Raw genomic sequence first — 21,243 nt, 5'->3', positions numbered from 1 at the left:
CAAGTGAATTTTTGGTGAATGGGTGGTTGAGTGAGAAAGTGAGAATTAAATCAGGAGTGCGTCAGGGGTGCCCTATGTCCCCTTTTTTGTTTATTAGTGTGATTGAAGTGTTGATGTGTATGGTTAGGAAGGATAAGGTTATGAGAGGTGTGATTATTCCTAGGAGTAATGGAAAGGATGTGAGAATTCTAGGTTACATGGATGATGTAGTGATTGTGAGTGGGAATATGGCTGCGATGAGTAGGGCAAGGTTGATATTAAGTTTGTTTTGTAGTGTCTCAGCTTTTAAGGTCAATTGGACTAAGAGTTCCTTTAAATGTTTTGGTGAGAGGAATGTACGGATGGATGGTGTGAGGTGTGAGGATGGTGCAATAAAGGTGCTTGGGATTAAGTTTAATGATGATTTGAAAGGAAATGAGAGTTGGGAAGATTGTGGGGTGAGAGTGGTGCGCAAGTTGAATTTTTGGCGAATGAGAGAACTAACTCTGACTGGGAAAGTTCTGATTATTAAGGCGGTTATTTTGCCTATTTTGTTGTTTGTTGCGAATGTATATCCTGCTGCTTTTAAGAAAATTAGGAAAACTGAGAAATTCATCTTTAATTTTCTTTGGGGAAGTCGCATGGAGAAATTGAAACGGGAATATGTCTATAAGTTATGTGTAAATGGTGGTTTGGATTTTCCAAATATTGATTTCTTTTTAGGGATTAGTTACGTGAAAATGGTGGTGGTGGTTCTAGGGAAAAGTAATAAGTGTGCTTATATGATGAAGTATTCGGCTGGATGGATGCTTTATGGCTTAAAGTGGGTCAAAAGGGATGCTAGAGTGCCTGTTGCTTTTAAGTGTCCTGTATGGTATGGTTGTGTTGAGAAATTTGTAAGGAAGTATGATTTGTTGTCCGTTAACATGAGTGATTTTAGGCAAAAGAAGAAAGTCATTAGGATGGTGCGTGAGCGTGAGGTGGTATGTAATATCAATGGGTTGAGAGGGGAGGAAGTAACCGAGATGTGGAGAAAATTAAGTATAGATGGTGTGACTAACAGACAGAGAGATATCGCTTGGATGATATTGCATGACATTTTGCCTGTTAGAGATGTGCAAAAGAAGAAGGATTTAGTTAAATCTGAGGTATGCCCGAGGGATGGATGTGGTTTGAGAGAGCATGTTAGACATATGGTATGGGATTGTGATTTTGCATATGATGTATGGAAGGGTATAGGGGGACTTTGCAAGGAATTGGTGGGTGTAAAGTATGTTAATTGGAAACTTGCTATGTTTGGGATGGGTGCATGTAGTAGAATTAAGGATAGGATTTTATGGTTGTTGGTGGTGTGTGTAATTGAAAGTTTGTGGGATGCGAGGAATTTGTTAGTTTTTAAAAGGAAGAAAATGTCAGTTAATGAATGTTTGAGATTGATTCTGTCACGTATGTATGTAATATACCTCTGGGATCAGGAACGTGGAAGTATTATAGATGCTGAAGGGATCTGGAAGTTTAAAAAGTGGAGGTTTTTGGTAAAGTTTAATTAGTAGTGTATAATGTACCTGATGATAAGGTTTGGTTTTATTTTTGATTATATACCAAGTGTGATGAAAGGCTAAGTGTCAATGAAAGGCTTTTGTAAGTCGATTTGATTGAGCTTATGCTCCGGCCTATCTGATTTGGTTAAAAAAAAAAAAAAAAAAAAAAAATCTGTTCTTATCAGTTTAATATCTGATACGTCCCCTATCTGGGGACCATATATTAAATGGATTTTTAGAACAGGGAGATGGAAAAAGAGCTTGCTCTGTCCACTCCACGCATTGACCTGGTATTGCAGTATCTCCAGGACCGGTGCACCCCTTCTTTAATGCAGTTTCTAAAATCAGAAAGAATTGAATTCAATGTTTTTTGTTCATTTTGCTTGTTTGTCGGATTTGGGGATGGACTCTTTGGCTTTGCTTTTCTTCTCCTCATTGGATTTTTCATGTTCAAAGTTGCAGAAGCCAGATTACAAGCTCATTTTGGTTCAACTTCAGCAACTGTGCATTGCATTGCCATGTAATGTGATGCAATGCTATCTTTCTAGCTCTCCCTTTTTACTTCCTTTTGGATAAACAGACATATTAGGCAAGCATTTTGGAGCTTTCACCTAAATAACTACAGGTGGTGAGATAAGCTGCACAATATAATTGACCTTTCAGTATATTGTTGCACACACACCATCTATTTAGCAAATGCCCTTGTTATCAACAGCAGCCTTTTAAACTCACCTGAGCTAACAGGTATGTGCGCTGGTTACTCTGCTGCGCTTAAAATTTCTTTTTTGGTTTGCTACAATGCCTTTTCTGAAACGTTGTCTCCTTCTGCTGGAACACTGACTTCTTTCATTTAATGCCTGCAGACTATAAAAGAGAACCCAACCCAAAAAGTTTGGTTGATTAGTCTGTGGCATTCTGTTAAACTGTTGCTTATGGCGGTCTCTGTGAGCTTCTCAGCGACATTCAGCCAGCCAGGTATCCTGCCTGCAGTAGATGGAATGTGGCAATGGAACGCTGGCTGCGCGTGTCATAATAGGCTCTGAGCCTTTATATACCTGTGCACAGCAGCAGCCACCTTCAGTCTGCTGCTGGACAGCCAGCAGCAGCAGCAGCAGGAGAGGTATGTAATCAGGAGCCCTCCTGCTAAGGGTAGACAGCTGCTCGTTCCACCCCACCCCCCGCCTTAATTGGTTCTCCTCCCTTCCAACGGTGTTGAGGCGGGTGGGAACAGCAGGGGGTGAAGGTGCTGTGTTTAAAGAGGTGGAGTTATGCAGATCTAAAACGCGTGGATTGCAGCAGCAGCAAGCCGAAAAGTGCAGGCATGTAAGGGATCTAGAGGTTGACAACATGTCTTCTTAACGGGAGTCCAGGAGCTCATCTCCACAAATGGACTTTTCAGGATCCTTGGGTGGCTCCGTAGTTTGAAACCAATTCTGGTTATCGCTTCTCGGCCTTTTGGCTAAGATCAAGTGTAGTATCTGTTCTTATCAACTGGAGGGACTCAAGCCCGACTTGTGGAAGCCCAAAACTATCCACAAGCTAATCAGAGCCAAGGATGACGTGGAGAACATCACAGGACTTCACCAGGACACGCTGGAGACTGTGTGGACAAATGTGTCATCTGACAGGCTGACCAACGGGCACAAGGACTTGTCGTGGATGGCGATTCAGGGCGGACTGCCCGTCCGGTCATTCTTGCATGCCCAGAACCTGTGCAAGACCCGGTACTGCCCAAGGTGCCCCTTCGTGGAGGAAACATCTTTGCACACTTTTTGGGACTGCGGATTTGCACAGCGCCTATTGACTGCACTTGAGGACGACCTGAGGAACTCTGTCCCCAGGGCGAGCCTATCGCACCATTCTGTGCTTTACGGACTCTTCCCTGGGGTTCATACCGTCGGAGCCATCCAGGAGGCTTGGCGCCTTATGAACTGCTTCAAGGATGCCGTTTGGGTCGCCAGGAACCGGCTCATCTTGAGGAGGGAGAGGATGTCCATCCAGGACTGCCGCAGGCTGATCCACAGCCTGCTCAGAGACTATTCCATCATGGACGGTCCGGAGGACGAGGACGAGGACTAAACCCCTCCTCCCCCTCTCCCCTTATGTGTCTTGTCTTTCAATAAAGCTTCGGGCCTGTGATTTTCCCCTCCCCATCCCCTTTTTCCCAATCCCCATCCCTTATCACGGTTCGTCGTACTGTATTGATTGACATGCTTTTTCTTTCAGATTGAGTGTTTTGTGTAGCATAGGGGTGTGATGTGTCTAGTTAGTGCGTCGTATCCTCATGCTATGTAAATATGATGTAGAATTCTGTGTGTACTGGGCTGCGGCACTGTACACTGTCTGTTAACTTATTTTTTGTGCTAATAAAAGATATATTCAATCAAAAAAATCTGTTCTTATCAGTTTAATATCTGATACGTCCCCTATCTGGGGACCATATATTAAATGGATTTTTAGAACAGGGAGATGGAAAAAGAGCTTGCTCTGTCCACTCCACGCATTGACCTGGTATTGCAGTATCTCCAGGACCGGTGCACCCCTTCTTTAATGCAGTTTCTAAAATCAGAAAGAATTGAATTCAATGTTTTTTGTTCATTTTGCTTGTTTGTCGGATTTGGGGATGGACTCTTTGGCTTTGCTTTTCTTCTCCTCATTGGATTTTTCATGTTCAAAGTTGCAGAAGCCAGATTACAAGCTCATTTTGGTTCAACTTCAGCAACTGTGCATTGCATTGCCATGTAATGTGATGCAATGCTATCTTTCTAGCTCTCCCTTTTTACTTCCTTTTGGATAAACAGACATATTAGGCAAGCATTTTGGAGCTTTCACCTAAATAACTACAGGTGGTGAGATAAGCTGCACAATATAATTGACCTTTCAGTATATTGTTGCACACACACCATCTATTTAGCAAATGCCCTTGTTATCAACAGCAGCCTTTTAAACTCACCTGAGCTAACAGGTATGTGCGCTGGTTACTCTGCTGCGCTTAAAATTTCTTTTTTGGTTTGCTACAATGCCTTTTCTGAAACGTTGTCTCCTTCTGCTGGAACACTGACTTCTTTCATTTAATGCCTGCAGACTATAAAAGAGAACCCAACCCAAAAAGTTTGGTTGATTAGTCTGTGGCATTCTGTTAAACTGTTGCTTATGGCGGTCTCTGTGAGCTTCTCAGTGACATTCAGCCAGCCAGGTATCCTGCCTGCAGTAGATGGAATGTGGCAATGGAACGCTGGCTGCGCGTGTCATAATAGGCTCTGAGCCTTTATATACCTGTGCACAGCAGCAGCCACCTTCAGTCTGCTGCTGGACAGCCAGCAGCAGCAGCAGCAGGAGAGGTATGTAATCAGGAGCCCTCCTGCTAAGGGTAGACAGCTGCTCGTTCCACCCCACCCCCCGCCTTAATTGGTTCTCCTCCCTTCCAACGGTGTTGAGGCGGGTGGGAACAGCAGGGGGTGAAGGTGCTGTGTTTAAAGAGGTGGAGTTATGCAGATCTAAAACGCGTGGATTGCAGCAGCAGCAAGCCGAAAAGTGCAGGCATGTAAGGGATCTAGAGGTTGACAACATGTCTTCTTAACGGGAGTCCAGGAGCTCATCTCCACAAATGGACTTTTCAGGATCCTTGGGTGGCTCCGTAGTTTGAAACCAATTCTGGTTATCGCTTCTCGGCCTTTTGGCTAAGATCAAGTGTAGTATCTGTTCTTATCAACTGGAGGGACTCAAGCCCGACTTGTGGAAGCCCAAAACTATCCACAAGCTAATCAGAGCCAAGGATGACGTGGAGAACATCACAGGACTTCACCAGGACACGCTGGAGACTGTGTGGACAAATGTGTCATCTGACAGGCTGACCAACGGGCACAAGGACTTGTCGTGGATGGCGATTCAGGGCGGACTGCCCGTCCGGTCATTCTTGCATGCCCGGAACCTGTGCAAGACCCGGTACTGCCCAAGGTGCCCCTTCGTGGAGGAAACATCTTTGCACACTTTTTGGGACTGCGGATTTGCACAGCGCCTATTGACTGCACTTGAGGACGACCTGAGGAACTCTGTCCCCAGGGCGAGCCTATCGCACCATTCTGTGCTTTACGGACTCTTCCCTGGGGTTCATACCGTCGGAGCCATCCAGGAGGCTTGGCGCCTTATGAACTGCTTCAAGGATGCCGTTTGGGTCGCCAGGAACCGGCTCATCTTGAGGAGGGAGAGGATGTCCATCCAGGACTGCCGCAGGCTGATCCACAGCCTGCTCAGAGACTATTCCATCATGGACGGTCCGGAGGACGAGGACGAGGACTAAACCCCTCCTCCCCCTCTCCCCTTATGTGTCTTGTCTTTCAATAAAGCTTCGGGCCTGTGATTTTCCCCTCCCCATCCCCTTTTTCCCAATCCCCATCCCTTATCACGGTTCGTCGTACTGTATTGATTGACATGCTTTTTCTTTCAGATTGAGTGTTTTGTGTAGCATAGGGGTGTGATGTGTCTAGTTAGTGCGTCGTATCCTCATGCTATGTAAATATGATGTAGAATTCTGTGTGTACTGGGCTGCGGCACTGTACACTGTCTGTTAACTTATTTTTTGTGCTAATAAAAGATATATTCAATCAAAAAAATCTGTTCTTATCAGTTTAATATCTGATACGTCCCCTATCTGGGGACCATATATTAAATGGATTTTTAGAACAGGGAGATGGAAAAAGAGCTTGCTCTGTCCACTCCACGCATTGACCTGGTATTGCAGTATCTCCAGGACCGGTGCACCCCTTCTTTAATGCAGTTTCTAAAATCAGAAAGAATTGAATTCAATGTTTTTTGTTCATTTTGCTTGTTTGTCGGATTTGGGGATGGACTCTTTGGCTTTGCTTTTCTTCTCCTCATTGGATTTTTCATGTTCAAAGTTGCAGAAGCCAGATTACAAGCTCATTTTGGTTCAACTTCAGCAACTGTGCATTGCATTGCCATGTAATGTGATGCAATGCTATCTTTCTAGCTCTCCCTTTTTACTTCCTTTTGGATAAACAGACATATTAGGCAAGCATTTTGGAGCTTTCACCTAAATAACTACAGGTGGTGAGATAAGCTGCACAATATAATTGACCTTTCAGTATATTGTTGCACACACACCATCTATTTAGCAAATGCCCTTGTTATCAACAGCAGCCTTTTAAACTCACCTGAGCTAACAGGTATGTGCGCTGGTTACTCTGCTGCGCTTAAAATTTCTTTTTTGGTTTGCTACAATGCCTTTTCTGAAACGTTGTCTCCTTCTGCTGGAACACTGACTTCTTTCATTTAATGCCTGCAGACTATAAAAGAGAACCCAACCCAAAAAGTTTGGTTGATTAGTCTGTGGCATTCTGTTAAACTGTTGCTTATGGCGGTCTCTGTGAGCTTCTCAGCGACATTCAGCCAGCCAGGTATCCTGCCTGCAGTAGATGGAATGTGGCAATGGAACGCTGGCTGCGCGTGTCATAATAGGCTCTGAGCCTTTATATACCTGTGCACAGCAGCAGCCACCTTCAGTCTGCTGCTGGACAGCCAGCAGCAGCAGCAGCAGGAGAGGTATGTAATCAGGAGCCCTCCTGCTAAGGGTAGACAGCTGCTCGTTCCACCCCACCCCCCGCCTTAATTGGTTCTCCTCCCTTCCAACGGTGTTGAGGCGGGTGGGAACAGCAGGGGGTGAAGGTGCTGTGTTTAAAGAGGTGGAGTTATGCAGATCTAAAACGCGTGGATTGCAGCAGCAGCAAGCCGAAAAGTGCAGGCATGTAAGGGATCTAGAGGTTGACAACATGTCTTCTTAACGGGAGTCCAGGAGCTCATCTCCACAAATGGACTTTTCAGGATCCTTGGGTGGCTCCGTAGTTTGAAACCAATTCTGGTTATCGCTTCTCGGCCTTTTGGCTAAGATCAAGTGTAGTATCTGTTCTTATCAACTGGAGGGACTCAAGCCCGACTTGTGGAAGCCCAAAACTATCCACAAGCTAATCAGAGCCAAGGATGACGTGGAGAACATCACAGGACTTCACCAGAACACGCTGGAGACTGTGTGGACAAATGTGTCATCTGACAGGCTGACCAACGGGCACAAGGACTTGTCGTGGATGGCGATTCAGGGCGGACTGCCCGTCCGGTCATTCTTGCATGCCCGGAACCTGTGCAAGACCCGGTACTGCCCAAGGTGCCCCTTCGTGGAGGAAACATCTTTGCACACTTTTTGGGACTGCGGATTTGCACAGCGCCTATTGACTGCACTTGAGGACGACCTGAGGAACTCTGTCCCCAGGGCGAGCCTATCGCACCATTCTGTGCTTTACGGACTCTTCCCTGGGGTTCATACCGTCGGAGCCATCCAGGAGGCTTGGCGCCTTATGAACTGCTTCAAGGATGCCGTTTGGGTCGCCAGGAACCGGCTCATCTTGAGGAGGGAGAGGATGTCCATCCAGGACTGCCGCAGGCTGATCCACAGCCTGCTCAGAGACTATTCCATCATGGACGGTCCGGAGGACGAGGACGAGGACTAAACCCCTCCTCCCCCTCTCCCCTTATGTGTCTTGTCTTTCAATAAAGCTTCGGGCCTGTGATTTTCCCCTCCCCATCCCCTTTTTCCCAATCCCCATCCCTTATCACGGTTCGTCGTACTGTATTGATTGACATGCTTTTTCTTTCAGATTGAGTGTTTTGTGTAGCATAGGGGTGTGATGTGTCTAGTTAGTGCGTCGTATCCTCATGCTATGTAAATATGATGTAGAATTCTGTGTGTACTGGGCTGCGGCACTGTACACTGTCTGTTAACTTATTTTTTGTGCTAATAAAAGATATATTCAATCAAAAAAATCTGTTCTTATCAGTTTAATATCTGATACGTCCCCTATCTGGGGACCATATATTAAATGGATTTTTAGAACAGGGAGATGGAAAAAGAGCTTGCTCTGTCCACTCCACGCATTGACCTGGTATTGCAGTATCTCCAGGACCGGTGCACCCCTTCTTTAATGCAGTTTCTAAAATCAGAAAGAATTGAATTCAATGTTTTTTGTTCATTTTGCTTGTTTGCGGGTTTGGGGATGGACTCTTTGGCTTTGCTTTTCTTCTCCTCATTGGATTTTTCATGTTCAAAGTTGCAGAAGCCAGATTACAAGCTCATTTTGGTTCAACTTCAGCAACTGTGCATTGCATTGCCATGTAATGTGATGCAATGCTATCTTTCTAGCTCTCCCTTTTTACTTCCTTTTGGATAAACAGACATATTAGGCAAGCATTTTGGAGCTTTCACCTAAATAACTACAGGTGGTGAGATAAGCTGCACAATATAATTGACCTTTCAGTATATTGTTGCACACACACCATCTATTTAGCAAATGCCCTTGTTATCAACAGCAGCCTTTTAAACTCACCTGAGCTAACAGGTATGTGCGCTGGTTACTCTGCTGCGCTTAAAATTTCTTTTTTGGTTTGCTACAATGCCTTTTCTGAAACGTTGTCTCCTTCTGCTGGAACACTGACTTCTTTCATTTAATGCCTGCAGACTATAAAAGAGAACCCAACCCAAAAAGTTTGGTTGATTAGTCTGTGGCATTCTGTTAAACTGTTGCTTATGGCGGTCTCTGTGAGCTTCTCAGCGACATTCAGCCAGCCAGGTATCCTGCCTGCAGTAGATGGATTGTGGCAATGGAACGCTGGCTGCGCGTGTCATAATAGGCTCTGAGCCTTTATATACCTGTGCACAGCAGCAGCCACCTTCAGTCTGCTGCTGGACAGCCAGCAGCAGCAGCAGCAGGAGAGGTATGTAATCAGGAGCCCTCCTGCTAAGGGTAGACAGCTGCTCGTTCCACCCCACCCCCCGCCTTAATTGGTTCTCCTTCCTTCCAACGGTGTTGAGGCGGGTGGGAACAGCAGGGGGTGAAGGTGCTGTGTTTAAAGAGGTGGAGTTATGCAGATCTAAAACGCGTGGATTGCAGCAGCAGCAAGCCGAAAAGTGCAGGCATGTAAGGGATCTAGAGGTTGACAACATGTCTTCTTAACGGGAGTCCAGGAGCTCATCTCCACAAATGGACTTTTCAGGATCCTTGGGTGGCTCCGTAGTTTGAAACCAATTCTGGTTATCGCTTCTCGGCCTTTTGGCTAAGATCAAGTGTAGTATCTGTTCTTATCAGTTTAATATCTGATACGTCCCCTATCTGGGGACCATATATTAAATGGATTTTTAGAACAGGGAGATGGAAAAAGAGCTTGCTCTGTCCACTCCACGCATTGACCTGGTATTGCAGTATCTCCAGGACCGGTGCACCCCTTCTTTAATGCAGTTTCTAAAATCAGAAAGAATTGAATTCAATGTTTTTTGTTCATTTTGCTTGTTTGTCGGATTTGGGGATGGACTCTTTGGCTTTGCTTTTCTTCTCCTCATTGGATTTTTCATGTTCAAAGTTGCAGAAGCCAGATTACAAGCTCATTTTGGTTCAACTTCAGCAACTGTGCATTGCATTGCCATGTAATGTGATGCAATGCTATCTTTCTAGCTCTCCCTTTTTACTTCCTTTTGGATAAACAGACATATTAGGCAAGCATTTTGGAGCTTTCACCTAAATAACTACAGGTGGTGAGATAAGCTGCACAATATAATTGACCTTTCAGTATATTGTTGCACACACACCATCTATTTAGCATATGCCCTTGTTATCAACAGCAGCCTTTTAAACTCACCTGAGCTAACAGGTATGTGCGCTGGTTACTCTGCTGCGCTTAAAATTTCTTTTTTGGTTTGCTACAATGCCTTTTCTGAAACGTTGTCTCCTTCTGCTGGAACACTGACTTCTTTCATTTAATGCCTGCAGACTATAAAAGAGAACCCAACCCAAAAAGTTTGGTTGATTAGTCTGTGGCATTCTGTTAAACTGTTGCTTATGGCGGTCTCTGTGAGCTTCTCAGCGACATTCAGCCAGCCAGGTATCCTGCCTGCAGTAGATGGAATGTGGCAATGGAACGCTGGCTGCGCGTGTCATAATAGGCTCTGAGCCTTTATATACCTGTGCACAGCAGCAGCCACCTTCAGTCTGCTGCTGGACAGCCAGCAGCAGCAGCAGCAGGAGAGGTATGTAATCAGGAGCCCTCCTGCTAAGGGTAGACAGCTGCTCGTTCCACCCCACCCCCCGCCTTAATTGGTTCTCTGCCCTTCCAACGGTGTTGAGGCGGGTGGGAACAGCAGGGGGTGAAGGTGCTGTGTTTAAAGAGGTGGAGTTATGCAGATCTAAAACGCGTGGATTGCAGCAGCAGCAAGCCGAAAAGTGCAGGCATGTAAGGGATCTAGAGGTTGACAACATGTCTTCTTAACGGGAGTCCAGGAGCTCATCTCCACAAATGGACTTTTCAGGATCCTTGGGTGGCTCCGTAGTTTGAAACCAATTCTGGTTATCGCTTCTCGGCCTTTTGGCTAAGATCAAGTGTAGTATCTGTTCTTATCAGTTTAATATCTGATACGTCCCCTATCTGGGGACCATATATTAAATGGATTTTTAGAACAGGGAGATGGAAAAAGAGCTTGCTCTGTCCACTCCACGCATTGACCTGGTATTGCAGTATCTCCAGGACCGGTGCACCCCTTCTTTAATGCAGTTTCTAAAATCAGAAAGAATTGAATTCAATGTTTTTTGTTCATTTTGCTTGTTTGTCGGATTTGGGGATGGACTCTTTGGCTTTGCTTTTCTTCTCCTCATTGGATTTTTCATGTTCAAAGTTGCAGAAGCCAGATTACAAGCTCATTTTGGTTCAACTTCAGCAACTGTGCATTGCATTGCCATGTAATGTGATGCAATGCTATCTTTCTAGCTCTCCCTTTTTACTTCCTTTTGGATAAACAGACATATTAGGCAAGCATTTTGGAGCTTTCACCTAAATAACTACAGGTGGTGAGATAAGCTGCACAATATAATTGACCTTTCAGTATATTGTTGCACACACACCATCTATTTAGCAAATGCCCTTGTTATCAACAGCAGCCTTTTAAACTCACCTGAGCTAACAGGTATGTGCGCTGGTTACTCTGCTGCGCTTAAAATTTCTTTTTTGGTTTGCTACAATGCCTTTTCTGAAACGTTGTCTCCTTCTGCTGGAACACTGACTTCTTTCATTTAATGCCTGCAGACTATAAAAGAGAACCCAACCCAAAAAGTTTGGTTGATTAGTCTGTGGCATTCTGTTAAACTGTTGCTTATGGCGGTCTCTGTGAGCTTCTCAGCGACATTCAGCCAGCCAGGTATCCTGCCTGCAGTAGATGGAATGTGGCAATGGAACGCTGGCTGCGCGTGTCATAATAGGCTCTGAGCCTTTATATACCTGTGCACAGCAGCAGCCACCTTCAGTCTGCTGCTGGACAGCCAGCAGCAGCAGCAGCAGGAGAGGTATGTAATCAGGAGCCCTCCTGCTAAGGGTAGACAGCTGCTCGTTCCACCCCACCCCCCGCCTTAATTGGTTCTCCTCCCTTCCAACGGTGTTGAGGCGGGTGGGAACAGCAGGGGGTGAAGGTGCTGTGTTTAAAGAGGTGGAGTTATGCAGATCTAAAACGCGTGGATTGCAGCAGCAGCAAGCCGAAAAGTGCAGGCATGTAAGGGATCTAGAGGTTGACAACATGTCTTCTTAACGGGAGTCCAGGAGCTCATCTCCACAAATGGACTTTTCAGGATCCTTGGGTGGCTCCGTAGTTTGAAACCAATTCTGGTTATCGCTTCTCGGCCTTTTGGCTAAGATCAAGTGTAGTATCTGTTCTTATCAGTTTAATATCTGATACGTCCCCTATCTGGGGACCATATATTAAATGGATTTTTAGAACAGGGAGATGGAAAAAGAGCTTGCTCTGTCCACTCCACGCATTGACCTGGTATTGCAGTATCTCCAGGACCGGTGCACCCCTTCTTTAATGCAGTTTCTAAAATCAGAAAGAATTGAATTCAATGTTTTTTGTTCATTTTGCTTGTTTGTCGGATTTGGGGATGGACTCTTTGGCTTTGCTTTTCTTCTCCTCATTGGATTTTTCATGTTCAAAGTTGCAGAAGCCAGATTACAAGCTCATTTTGGTTCAACTTCAGCAACTGTGCATTGCATTGCCATGTAATGTGATGCAATGCTATCTTTCTAGCTCTCCCTTTTTACTTCCTTTTGGATAAACAGACATATTAGGCAAGCATTTTGGAGCTTTCACCTAAATAACTACAGGTGGTGAGATAAGCTGCACAATATAATTGACCTTTCAGTATATTGTTGCACACACACCATCTATTTAGCAAATGCCCTTGTTATCAACAGCAGCCTTTTAAACTCACCTGAGCTAACAGGTATGTGCGCTGGTTACTCTGCTGCGCTTAAAATTTCTTTTTTGGTTTGCTACAATGCCTTTTCTGAAACGTTGTCTCCTTCTGCTGGAACACTGACTTCTTTCATTTAATGCCTGCAGACTATAAAAGAGAACCCAACCCAAAAAGTTTGGTTGATTAGTCTGTGGCATTCTGTTAAACTGTTGCTTATGGCGGTCTCTGTGAGCTTCTCAGCGACATTCAGCCAGCCAGGTATCCTGCCTGCAGTAGATGGAATGTGGCAATGGAACGCTGGCTGCGCGTGTCATAATAGGCTCTGAGCCTTTATATACCTGTGCACAGCAGCAGCCACCTTCAGTCTGCTGCTGGACAGCCAGCAGCAGCAGCAGCAGGAGAGGTATGTAATCAGGAGCCCTCCTGCTAAGGGTAGACAGCTGCTCGTTCCACCCCACCCCCCGCCTTAATTGGTTCTCCTCCCTTCCAACGGTGTTGAGGCGGGTGGGAACAGCAGGGGGTGAAGGTGCTGTGTTTAAAGAGGTGGAGTTATGCAGATCTAAAACGCGTGGATTGCAGCAGCAGCAAGCCGAAAAGTGCAGGCATGTAAGGGATCTAGAGGTTGACAACATGTCTTCTTAACGGGAGTCCAGGAGCTCATCTCCACAAATGGACTTTTCAGGATCCTTGGGTGGCTCCGTAGTTTGAAACCAATTCTGGTTATCGCTTCTCGGCCTTTTGGCTAAGATCAAGTGCAGTGATTTAGCGATTGCTGCCTTGGTTTTGGTTGGAGGTGTCTAGGGTACCTGGCTCGTCGGCCTTGGGGGATCGTCCTTACCTAATTGTGGGGACTTCACCCCCTTGCTGCTATAGGCGTGTCGGCTTAGTCCCCAGACAACGGGAAGTGATCATACTCGCTCCTTCTGTGTGTTGGAGTGGAGATTACGCTCATTCTGTTGGAGAATCATGGCAACAGAGGCGGAGTTGTGGCCGAAGTTGGAGGTTCCAGAACATGCACGTGTGGAGACCGCTTTCCGGATTTTTGTCCGGAGAGACTGTCAGAAGGTTAAGGACTTTCGGTTTATTATGAAGGAGATCATCTTGGGTGTCGCAAAGGTGAATAAAGAAGACATCGTGGCAGTTATGGATTATCCCCAAAAGGGTGTCTATGACGTGTTTTTTGAGTCTAGGAAGATTTTGGAGAACTATATGGATTCTTTTGATGAATTGAGACATGAGAAGTTTGTTGGAATTCGGTTTCAACGTCACGTATTTAGTAGTGAAAAGATGGTGACAGTGAAAATGTTTTCACCACTGGTTCCAGAAGAGGACATTGTCACGTTTTTGAGTGGTTTTGCCAAGTCTGTAGTATCAAAAGGTAAAGTAATGAATGAATTCGGAGTATGGACGGGAAAGTGGAAATTTTTTGTGGAATTTAACATGAACAAGGATAGGAGTTTTTCCTACCCGCCTCAAAGGTTTAAGCTTGGTAAAGTAAGTGGGAATTTATTCTTTAATGGGATGGATTCCTTTTGTTCAATTTGTGAGGTATATGGTCATAAACGTGAAGACTGTACTGCAGAAAAGTGTTGGAAGTGTAAAGCGGAAGGACATGTTTCTAAATCATGTCCAGTAGAAAGGAATAAGTGTAACCTGTGTATGGAAATTGGGCATAGGTTTAAGGAATGCCCAAAGAGAAAGAGTAATAAGGAGAAGATGGAAAGTGCAAAGGCGGAAAAGAAAGAAAAAAAGAAGACGGTAGAGGTTCAGAGGCAAACAGAAGAGGAGGAAGCTGATAAAGAAATGGACAAAGTTAAAAAAGGAATTGCGGAAATGAAGGGAAGTGGTGTGTGTTTTGAAGCTTTTTTTCCAAAGGTAATCGCAAGTGTGAAGGCAAATAAAGAGAGGTTTTTTGAAACCTATAAGGTGGGAAGGACATGGATAGATTATGTGAATACAAACTTTGAATCTTTCTCGCAAGAGAAAGGACTGTTGGAGTATCTAACATATTATGCGTTGAAGGGAGGAATGCAGTAATGTGTTTTGTTTCCTTCCTCTATATATTATGTGTCTGAGAGGAAATACTGGTTGTTGTTTTGTTTTTTTTGTATATGCATTAAATAATGTTTTTTTGTTTTAAAATGACACGATGATGGATTTGGTCCATCACCGTTTTCAGAAGTATGGAATCGAGATGGTACTTGTAATCTGAGTGTTAAGAAAAAAAAAAAAAAAAAAATCTGTTCTTATCAGTTTAATATCTGATACGTCCCCTATCTGGGGACCATATATTAAATGGATTTTTAGAACAGGGAGATGGAAAAAGAGCTTGCTCTGTCCACTCCACGCATTGACCTGGTATTGCAGTATCTCCAGGACCGGTGCACCCCTTCTTTAATGCAGTTTCTAAAATCAGAAAGAATTGAATTCAATGTTTTTTGTTCATTTTGCTTGTTTGTCGGATTTTGGGATGGACTCTTTGGCTTTGCTTTTCTTCTCCTCATTGGATTTTTCATGTTCAAAGTTGCAGAAGCCAGATTACAAGCTCATTTTGGTTCAACTTCAGCAACTGTGCATTGCATTGCCATGTAATGTGATGCAATGCTATCTTTCTAGCTCTCCCTTTTTACTTCCTTTTGGATAAACAGACATATTAGGCAAGCATTTTGGAGCTTTCACCTAAATAACTACAGGTGGTGAGATAAGCTGCACAATATAATTGACCTTTCAGTATATTGTTGCACACACACCATCTATTTAGCAAATGCCCTTGTTATCAACAGCAGCCTTTTAAACTCACCTGAGCTAACAGGTATGTGCGCTGGTTACTCTGCTGCGCTTAAAATTTCTTTTTTGGTTTGCTACAATGCCTTTTCTGAAACGTTGTCTCCTTCTGCTGGAACACTGACTTCTTTCATTTAATGCCTGCAGACTATAAAAGAGAACCCAACCCAAAAAGTTTGGTTGATTAGTCTGTGGCATTCTGTTAAACTGTTGCTTATGGCGGTCTCTGTGAGCTTCTCAGCGACATTCAGCCAGCCAGGTATCCTGCCTGCAGTAGATGGAATGTGGCAATGGAACGCTGGCTGCGAGTGTCATAATAGGCTCTGAGCCTTTATATACCTGTGCACAGCAGCAGCCACCTTCAGTCTGCTGCTGGACAGCCAGCAGCAGCAGCAGCAGGAGAGGTATGTAATCAGGAGCCCTCCTGCTAAGGGTAGACAGCTGCTCGTTCCACCCCACCCCCCGCCTTAATTGGTTCTCCTCCCTTCCAACGGTGTTGAGGCGGGTGGGAACAGCAGGGGGTGAAGGTGCTGTGTTTAAAGAGGTGGAGTTATGCAGATCTAAAACGCGTGGATTGCAGCAGCAGCAAGCCGAAAAGTGCAGGCATGTAAGGGATCTAGAGGTTGACAACATGTCTTCTTAACGGGAGTCCAGGAGCTCATCTCCACAAATGGACTTTTCAGGATCCTTGGGTGGCTCCGTAGTTTGAAACCAATTCTGGTTATCGCTTCTCGGCCTTTTGGCTAAGATCAAGTGTAGTATCTGTTCTTATCAGTTTAATATCTGATACGTCCCCTATCTGGGGACCATATATTAAATGGATTTTTAGAACAGGGAGATGGAAAAAGAGCTTGCTCTGTCCACTCCACGCATTGACCTGGTATTGCAGTATCTCCAGGACCGGTGCACCCCTTCTTTAATGCAGTTTCTAAAATCAGAAAGAATTGAATTCAATGTTTTTTGTTCATTTTGCTTGTTTGTCGGATTTGGGGATGGACTCTTTGGCTTTGCTTTCCTTCTCCTCATTGGATTTTTCATGTTCAAAGTTGCAGAAGCCAGATTACAAGCTCATTTTGGTTCAACTTCAGCAACTGTGCATTGCATTGCCATGTAATGTGATGCAATGCTATCTTTCTAGCTCTCCCTTTTTACTTCCTTTTGGATAAACAGACATATTAGGCAAGCATTTTGGAGCTTTCACCTAAATAACTACAGGTGGTGAGATAAGCTGCACAATATAATTGACCTTTCAGTATATTGTTGCACACACACCATCTATTTAGCAAATGCCCTTGTTATCAACAGCAGCCTTTTAAACTCACCTGAGCTAACAGGTATGTGCGCTGGTTACTCTGCTGCGCTTAAAATTTCTTTTTTGGTTTGCTACAATGCCTTTTCTGAAACGTTGTCTCCTTCTGCTGGAACACTGACTTCTTTCATTTAATGCCTGCAGACTATAAAAGAGAACCCAACCCAAAAAGTTTGGTTGATTAGTCTGTGGCATTCTGTTAAACTGTTGCTTATGGCGGTCTCTGTGAGCTTCTCAGCGACATTCAGGCAGCCAGGTATCCTGCCTGCAGTAGATGGAATGTGGCAATGGAACGCTGGCTGCGCGTGTCATAATAGGCTCTGAGCCTTTATATACCTGTGCACAGCAGCAGCCACCTTCAGTCTGCTGCTGGACAGCCAGCAGCAGCAGCAGCAGGAGAGGTATGTAATCAGGAGCCCTCCTGCTAAGGGTAGACAGCTGCTCGTTCCACCCCACCCCCCGCCTTAATTGGTTCTCCTCCCTTCCAACGGTGTTGAGGCGGGTGGGAACAGCAGGGGGTGAAGGTGCTGTGTTTAAAGAGGTGGAGTTATGCAGATCTAAAACGCGTGGATTGCAGCAGCAGCAAGCCGAAAAGTGCAGGCATGTAAGGGATCTAGAGGTTGACATCATGTCTTCTTAACGGGAGTCCAGGAGCTCATCTCCACAAATGGACTTTTCAGGATCCTTGGGTGGCTCCGTAGTTTGAAACCAATTCTGGTTATCGCTTCTCGGCCTTTTGGCTAAGATCAAGTGTAGTATCTGTTCTTATCAGTTTAATATCTGATACGTCCCCTATCTGGGGACCATATATTAAATGGATTTTTAGAACAGGGAGATGGAAAAAGAGCTTGCTCTGTCCACTCCACGCATTGACCTGGTATTGCAGTATCTCCAGGACCGGTGCACCCCTTCTTTAATGCAGTTTCTAAAATCAGAAAGAATTGAATTCAATGTTTTTTGTTCATTTTGCTTGTTTGTCGGATTTGGGGATGGACTCTTTGGCTTTGCTTTCCTTCTCCTCATTGGATTTTTCATGTTCAAAGTTGCAGAAGCCAGATTACAAGCTCATTTTGGTTCAACTTCAGCAACTGTGCATTGCATTGCCATGTAATGTGATGCAATGCTATCTTTCTAGCTCTCCCTTTTTACTTCCTTTTGGATAAACAGACATATTAGGCAAGCATTTTGGAGCTTTCACCTAAATAACTACAGGTGGTGAGATAAGCTGCACAATATAATTGACCTTTCAGTATATTGTTGCACACACACCATCTATTTAGCAAATGCCCTTGTTATCAACAGCAGCCTTTTAAACTCACCTGAGCTAACAGGTATGTGCGCTGGTTACTCTGCTGCGCTTAAAATTTCTTTTTTGGTTTGCTACAATGCCTTTTCTGAAACGTTGTCTCCTTCTGCTGGAACACTGACTTCTTTCATTTAATGCCTGCAGACTATAAAAGAGAACCCAACCCAAAAAGTTTGGTTGATTAGTCTGTGGCATTCTGTTAAACTGTTGCTTATGGCGGTCTCTGTGAGCTTCTCAGCGACATTCAGCCAGCCAGGTATCCTGCCTGCAGTAGATGGAATGTGGCAATGGAACGCTGGCTGCGTGTGTCATAATAGGCTCTGAGCCTTTATATACCTGTGCACAGCAGCAGCCACCTTCAGTCTGCTGCTGGACAGCCAGCAGCAGCAGCAGCAGGAGAGGTATGTAATCAGGAGCCCTCCTGCTAAGGGTAGACAGCTGCTCGTTCCACCCCACCCCCCGCCTTAATTGGTTCTCCTCCCTTCCAACGGTGTTGAGGCGGGTGGGAACAGCAGGGGGTGAAGGTGCTGTGTTTAAAGAGGTGGAGTTATGCAGATCTAAAACGCGTGGATTGCAGCAGCAGCAAGCCGAAAAGTGCAGGCATGTAAGGGATCTAGAGGTTGACAACATGTCTTCTTAACGGGAGTCCAGGAGCTCATCTCCACAAATGGACTTTTCAGGATCCTTGGGTGGCTCCGTAGTTTGAAACCAATTCTGGTTATCGCTTCTCGGCCTTTTGGCTAAGATCAAGTGTAGTATCTGTTCTTATCAGTTTAATATCTGATATGTCCCCTATCTGGGGACCATATATTAAATGGATTTTTAGAACAGGGAGATGGAAAAAGAGCTTGCTCTGTCCACTCCACGCATTGACCTGGTATTGCAGTATCTCCAGGACCGGTGCACCCCTTCTTTAATGCAGTTTCTAAAATCAGAAAGAATTGAATTCAATGTTTTTTGTTCATTTTGCTTGTTTGTCGGATTTGGGGATGGACTCTTTGGCTTTGCTTTTCTTCTCCTCATTGGATTTTTCATGTTCAAAGTTGCAGAAGCCAGATTACAAGCTCATTTTGGTTCAACTTCAGCAACTGTGCATTGCATTGCCATGTAATGTGATGCAATGCTATCTTTCTAGCTCTCCCTTTTTACTTCCTTTTGGATAAACAGACATATTAGGCAAGCATTTTGGAGCTTTCACCTAAATAACTACAGGTGGTGAGATAAGCTGCACAATATAATTGACCTTTCAGTATATTGTTGCACACACACCATCTATTTAGCAAATGCCCTTGTTATCAACAGCAGCCTTTTAAACTCACCTGAGCTAACAGGTATGTGCGCTGGTTACTCTGCTGCGCTTAAAATTTCTTTTTTGGTTTGCTACAATGCCTTTTCTGAAACGTTGTCTCCTTCTGCTGGAACACTGACTTCTTTCATTTAATGCCTGCAGACTATAAAAGAGAACCCAACCCAAAAAGTTTGGTTGATTAGTCTGTGGCATTCTGTTAAACTGTTGCTTATGGCGGTCTCTGTGAGCTTCTCAGCGACATTCAGCCAGCCAGGTATCCTGCCTGCAGTAGATGGAATGTGGCAATGGAACGCTGGCTGCGCGTGTCATAATAGGCTCTGAGCCTTTATATACCTGTGCACAGCAGCAGCCACCTTCAGTCTGCTGCTGGACAGCCAGCAGCAGCAGCAGCAGGAGAGGTATGTAATCAGGAGCCCTCCTGCTAAGGGTAGACAGCTGCTCGTTCCACCCCACCCCCCGCCTTAATTGGTTCTCCTCCCTTCCAACGGTGTTGAGGCGGGTGGGAACAGCAGGGGGTGAAGGTGCTGTGTTTAAAGAGGTGGAGTTATGCAGATCTAAAACGCGTGGATTGCAGCAGCAGCAAGCCGAAAAGTGCAGGCATGTAAGGGATCTAGAGGTTGACAACATGTCTTCTTAACGGGAGTCCAGGAGCTCATCTCCACAAATGGACTTTTCAGGATCCTTGGGTGGCTCCGTAGTTTGAAACCAATTCTGGTTATCGCTTCTCGGCCTTTTGGCTAAGATCAAGTGTAGTATCTGTTCTTATCAGTTTAATATCTGATACGTCCCCTATCTGGGGACCATATATTAAATGGATTTTTAGAACAGGGAGATGGAAAAAGAGCTTGCTCTGTCCACTCCACGCATTGACCTGGTATTGCAGTATCTCCAGGACCGGTGCACCCCTTCTTTAATGCAGTTTCTAAAATCAGAAAGAATTGAATTCAATGTTTTTTGTTCATTTTGCTTGTTTGTCGGATTTGGGGATGGACTCTTTGGCTTTGCTTTTCTTCTCCTCATTGGATTTTTCATGTTCAAAGTTGCAGAAGCCAGATTACAAGCTCATTTTGGTTCAACTTCAGCAACTGTGCATTGCATTGCCATGTAATGTGATGCAATGCTATCTTTCTAGCTCTCCCTTTTTACTTCCTTTTGGATAAACAGACATATTAGGCAAGCATTTTGGAGCTTTCACCTAAATAACTACAGGTGGTGAGATAAGCTGCACAATATAATTGACCTTTCAGTATATTGTTGCACACACACCATCTATTTAGCAAATGCCCTTGTTATCAACAGCAGCCTTTTAAACTCACCTGAGCTAACAGGTATGTGCGCTGGTTACTCTGCTGCGCTTAAAATTTCTTTTTTGGTTTGCTACAATGCCTTTTCTGAAACGTTGTCTCCTTCTGCTGGAACACTGACTTCTTTCATTTAATGCCTGCAGACTATAAAAGAGAACCCAACCCAAAAAGTTTGGTTGATTAGTCTGTGGCATTCTGTTAAACTGTTGCTTATGGCGGTCTCTGTGAGCTTCTCAGCGACATTCAGCCAGCCAGGTATCCTGCCTGCAGTAGATGGAATGTGGCAATGGAACGCTGGCTGCGCGTGTCATAATAGGCTCTGAGCCTTTATATACCTGTGCACAGCAGCAGCCACCTTCAGTTTGCTGCTGGACAGCCAGCAGCAGCAGCAGCAGGAGAGGTATGTAATCAGGA

At 44.8% G+C, this 21,243-nt stretch overlaps 12 non-coding genes and 3 pseudogenes across 12 annotated transcripts; all 15 read left to right on the top strand.

The window, feature by feature from the left end:
* The first annotated feature begins 1,654 nt into the window (after window positions 1–1,654).
* On the top strand, window positions 1,655–1,844 carry LOC141214950 (U2 spliceosomal RNA). The gene has a single exon (XR_012284131.1). It is a non-coding gene; the product is annotated as a U2 spliceosomal RNA (small nuclear RNA).
* A 1,115-nt stretch (window positions 1,845–2,959) lies between these two features.
* LOC141214991 (U2 spliceosomal RNA) lies at window positions 2,960–3,053 on the top strand (annotated as a pseudogene).
* Window positions 3,054–3,871: 818 nt separating this feature from the next.
* Window positions 3,872–4,065, top strand: LOC141214921 (U2 spliceosomal RNA). The gene has a single exon (XR_012284110.1). It is a non-coding gene; the product is annotated as a U2 spliceosomal RNA (small nuclear RNA).
* A 1,115-nt stretch (window positions 4,066–5,180) lies between these two features.
* Window positions 5,181–5,274, top strand: LOC141214990 (U2 spliceosomal RNA; annotated as a pseudogene).
* Window positions 5,275–6,092: 818 nt separating this feature from the next.
* On the top strand, window positions 6,093–6,286 carry LOC141214920 (U2 spliceosomal RNA). Its single transcript, XR_012284109.1, has one exon. It is a non-coding gene; the product is annotated as a U2 spliceosomal RNA (small nuclear RNA).
* A 1,115-nt stretch (window positions 6,287–7,401) lies between these two features.
* LOC141214989 (U2 spliceosomal RNA) lies at window positions 7,402–7,495 on the top strand (annotated as a pseudogene).
* An 818-nt stretch (window positions 7,496–8,313) lies between these two features.
* On the top strand, window positions 8,314–8,507 carry LOC141214919 (U2 spliceosomal RNA). The gene has a single exon (XR_012284108.1). It is a non-coding gene; the product is annotated as a U2 spliceosomal RNA (small nuclear RNA).
* A 1,114-nt stretch (window positions 8,508–9,621) lies between these two features.
* Window positions 9,622–9,812, top strand: LOC141214782 (U2 spliceosomal RNA). Its single transcript, XR_012283976.1, has one exon. It is a non-coding gene; the product is annotated as a U2 spliceosomal RNA (small nuclear RNA).
* A 1,115-nt stretch (window positions 9,813–10,927) lies between these two features.
* On the top strand, window positions 10,928–11,118 carry LOC141214781 (U2 spliceosomal RNA). The gene has a single exon (XR_012283975.1). It is a non-coding gene; the product is annotated as a U2 spliceosomal RNA (small nuclear RNA).
* A 1,115-nt stretch (window positions 11,119–12,233) lies between these two features.
* Window positions 12,234–12,424, top strand: LOC141214779 (U2 spliceosomal RNA). Its single transcript, XR_012283973.1, has one exon. It is a non-coding gene; the product is annotated as a U2 spliceosomal RNA (small nuclear RNA).
* A 2,599-nt stretch (window positions 12,425–15,023) lies between these two features.
* LOC141214974 (U2 spliceosomal RNA) lies at window positions 15,024–15,209 on the top strand. The gene has a single exon (XR_012284148.1). It is a non-coding gene; the product is annotated as a U2 spliceosomal RNA (small nuclear RNA).
* Window positions 15,210–16,324: 1,115 nt separating this feature from the next.
* On the top strand, window positions 16,325–16,515 carry LOC141214778 (U2 spliceosomal RNA). The gene has a single exon (XR_012283972.1). It is a non-coding gene; the product is annotated as a U2 spliceosomal RNA (small nuclear RNA).
* A 1,115-nt stretch (window positions 16,516–17,630) lies between these two features.
* Window positions 17,631–17,821, top strand: LOC141214777 (U2 spliceosomal RNA). Its single transcript, XR_012283971.1, has one exon. It is a non-coding gene; the product is annotated as a U2 spliceosomal RNA (small nuclear RNA).
* A 1,115-nt stretch (window positions 17,822–18,936) lies between these two features.
* Window positions 18,937–19,127, top strand: LOC141214511 (U2 spliceosomal RNA). The gene has a single exon (XR_012283716.1). It is a non-coding gene; the product is annotated as a U2 spliceosomal RNA (small nuclear RNA).
* A 1,115-nt stretch (window positions 19,128–20,242) lies between these two features.
* LOC141214776 (U2 spliceosomal RNA) lies at window positions 20,243–20,433 on the top strand. The gene has a single exon (XR_012283970.1). It is a non-coding gene; the product is annotated as a U2 spliceosomal RNA (small nuclear RNA).
* Window positions 20,434–21,243: the final 810 nt, after the last annotated feature.

This window comes from Phyllobates terribilis, unplaced genomic scaffold (genome assembly GCF_046119375.1).
Source record: "Phyllobates terribilis strain yellow unplaced genomic scaffold, ASM4611937v1 Scaffold_223__1_contigs__length_3252167, whole genome shotgun sequence".
NCBI classification, from domain to species: Eukaryota; Metazoa; Chordata; class Amphibia; order Anura; family Dendrobatidae; genus Phyllobates; species Phyllobates terribilis.
Note: the sequence above shows the minus strand (reverse complement) of the source record. Positions and strands in the feature narration are given on the sequence as shown.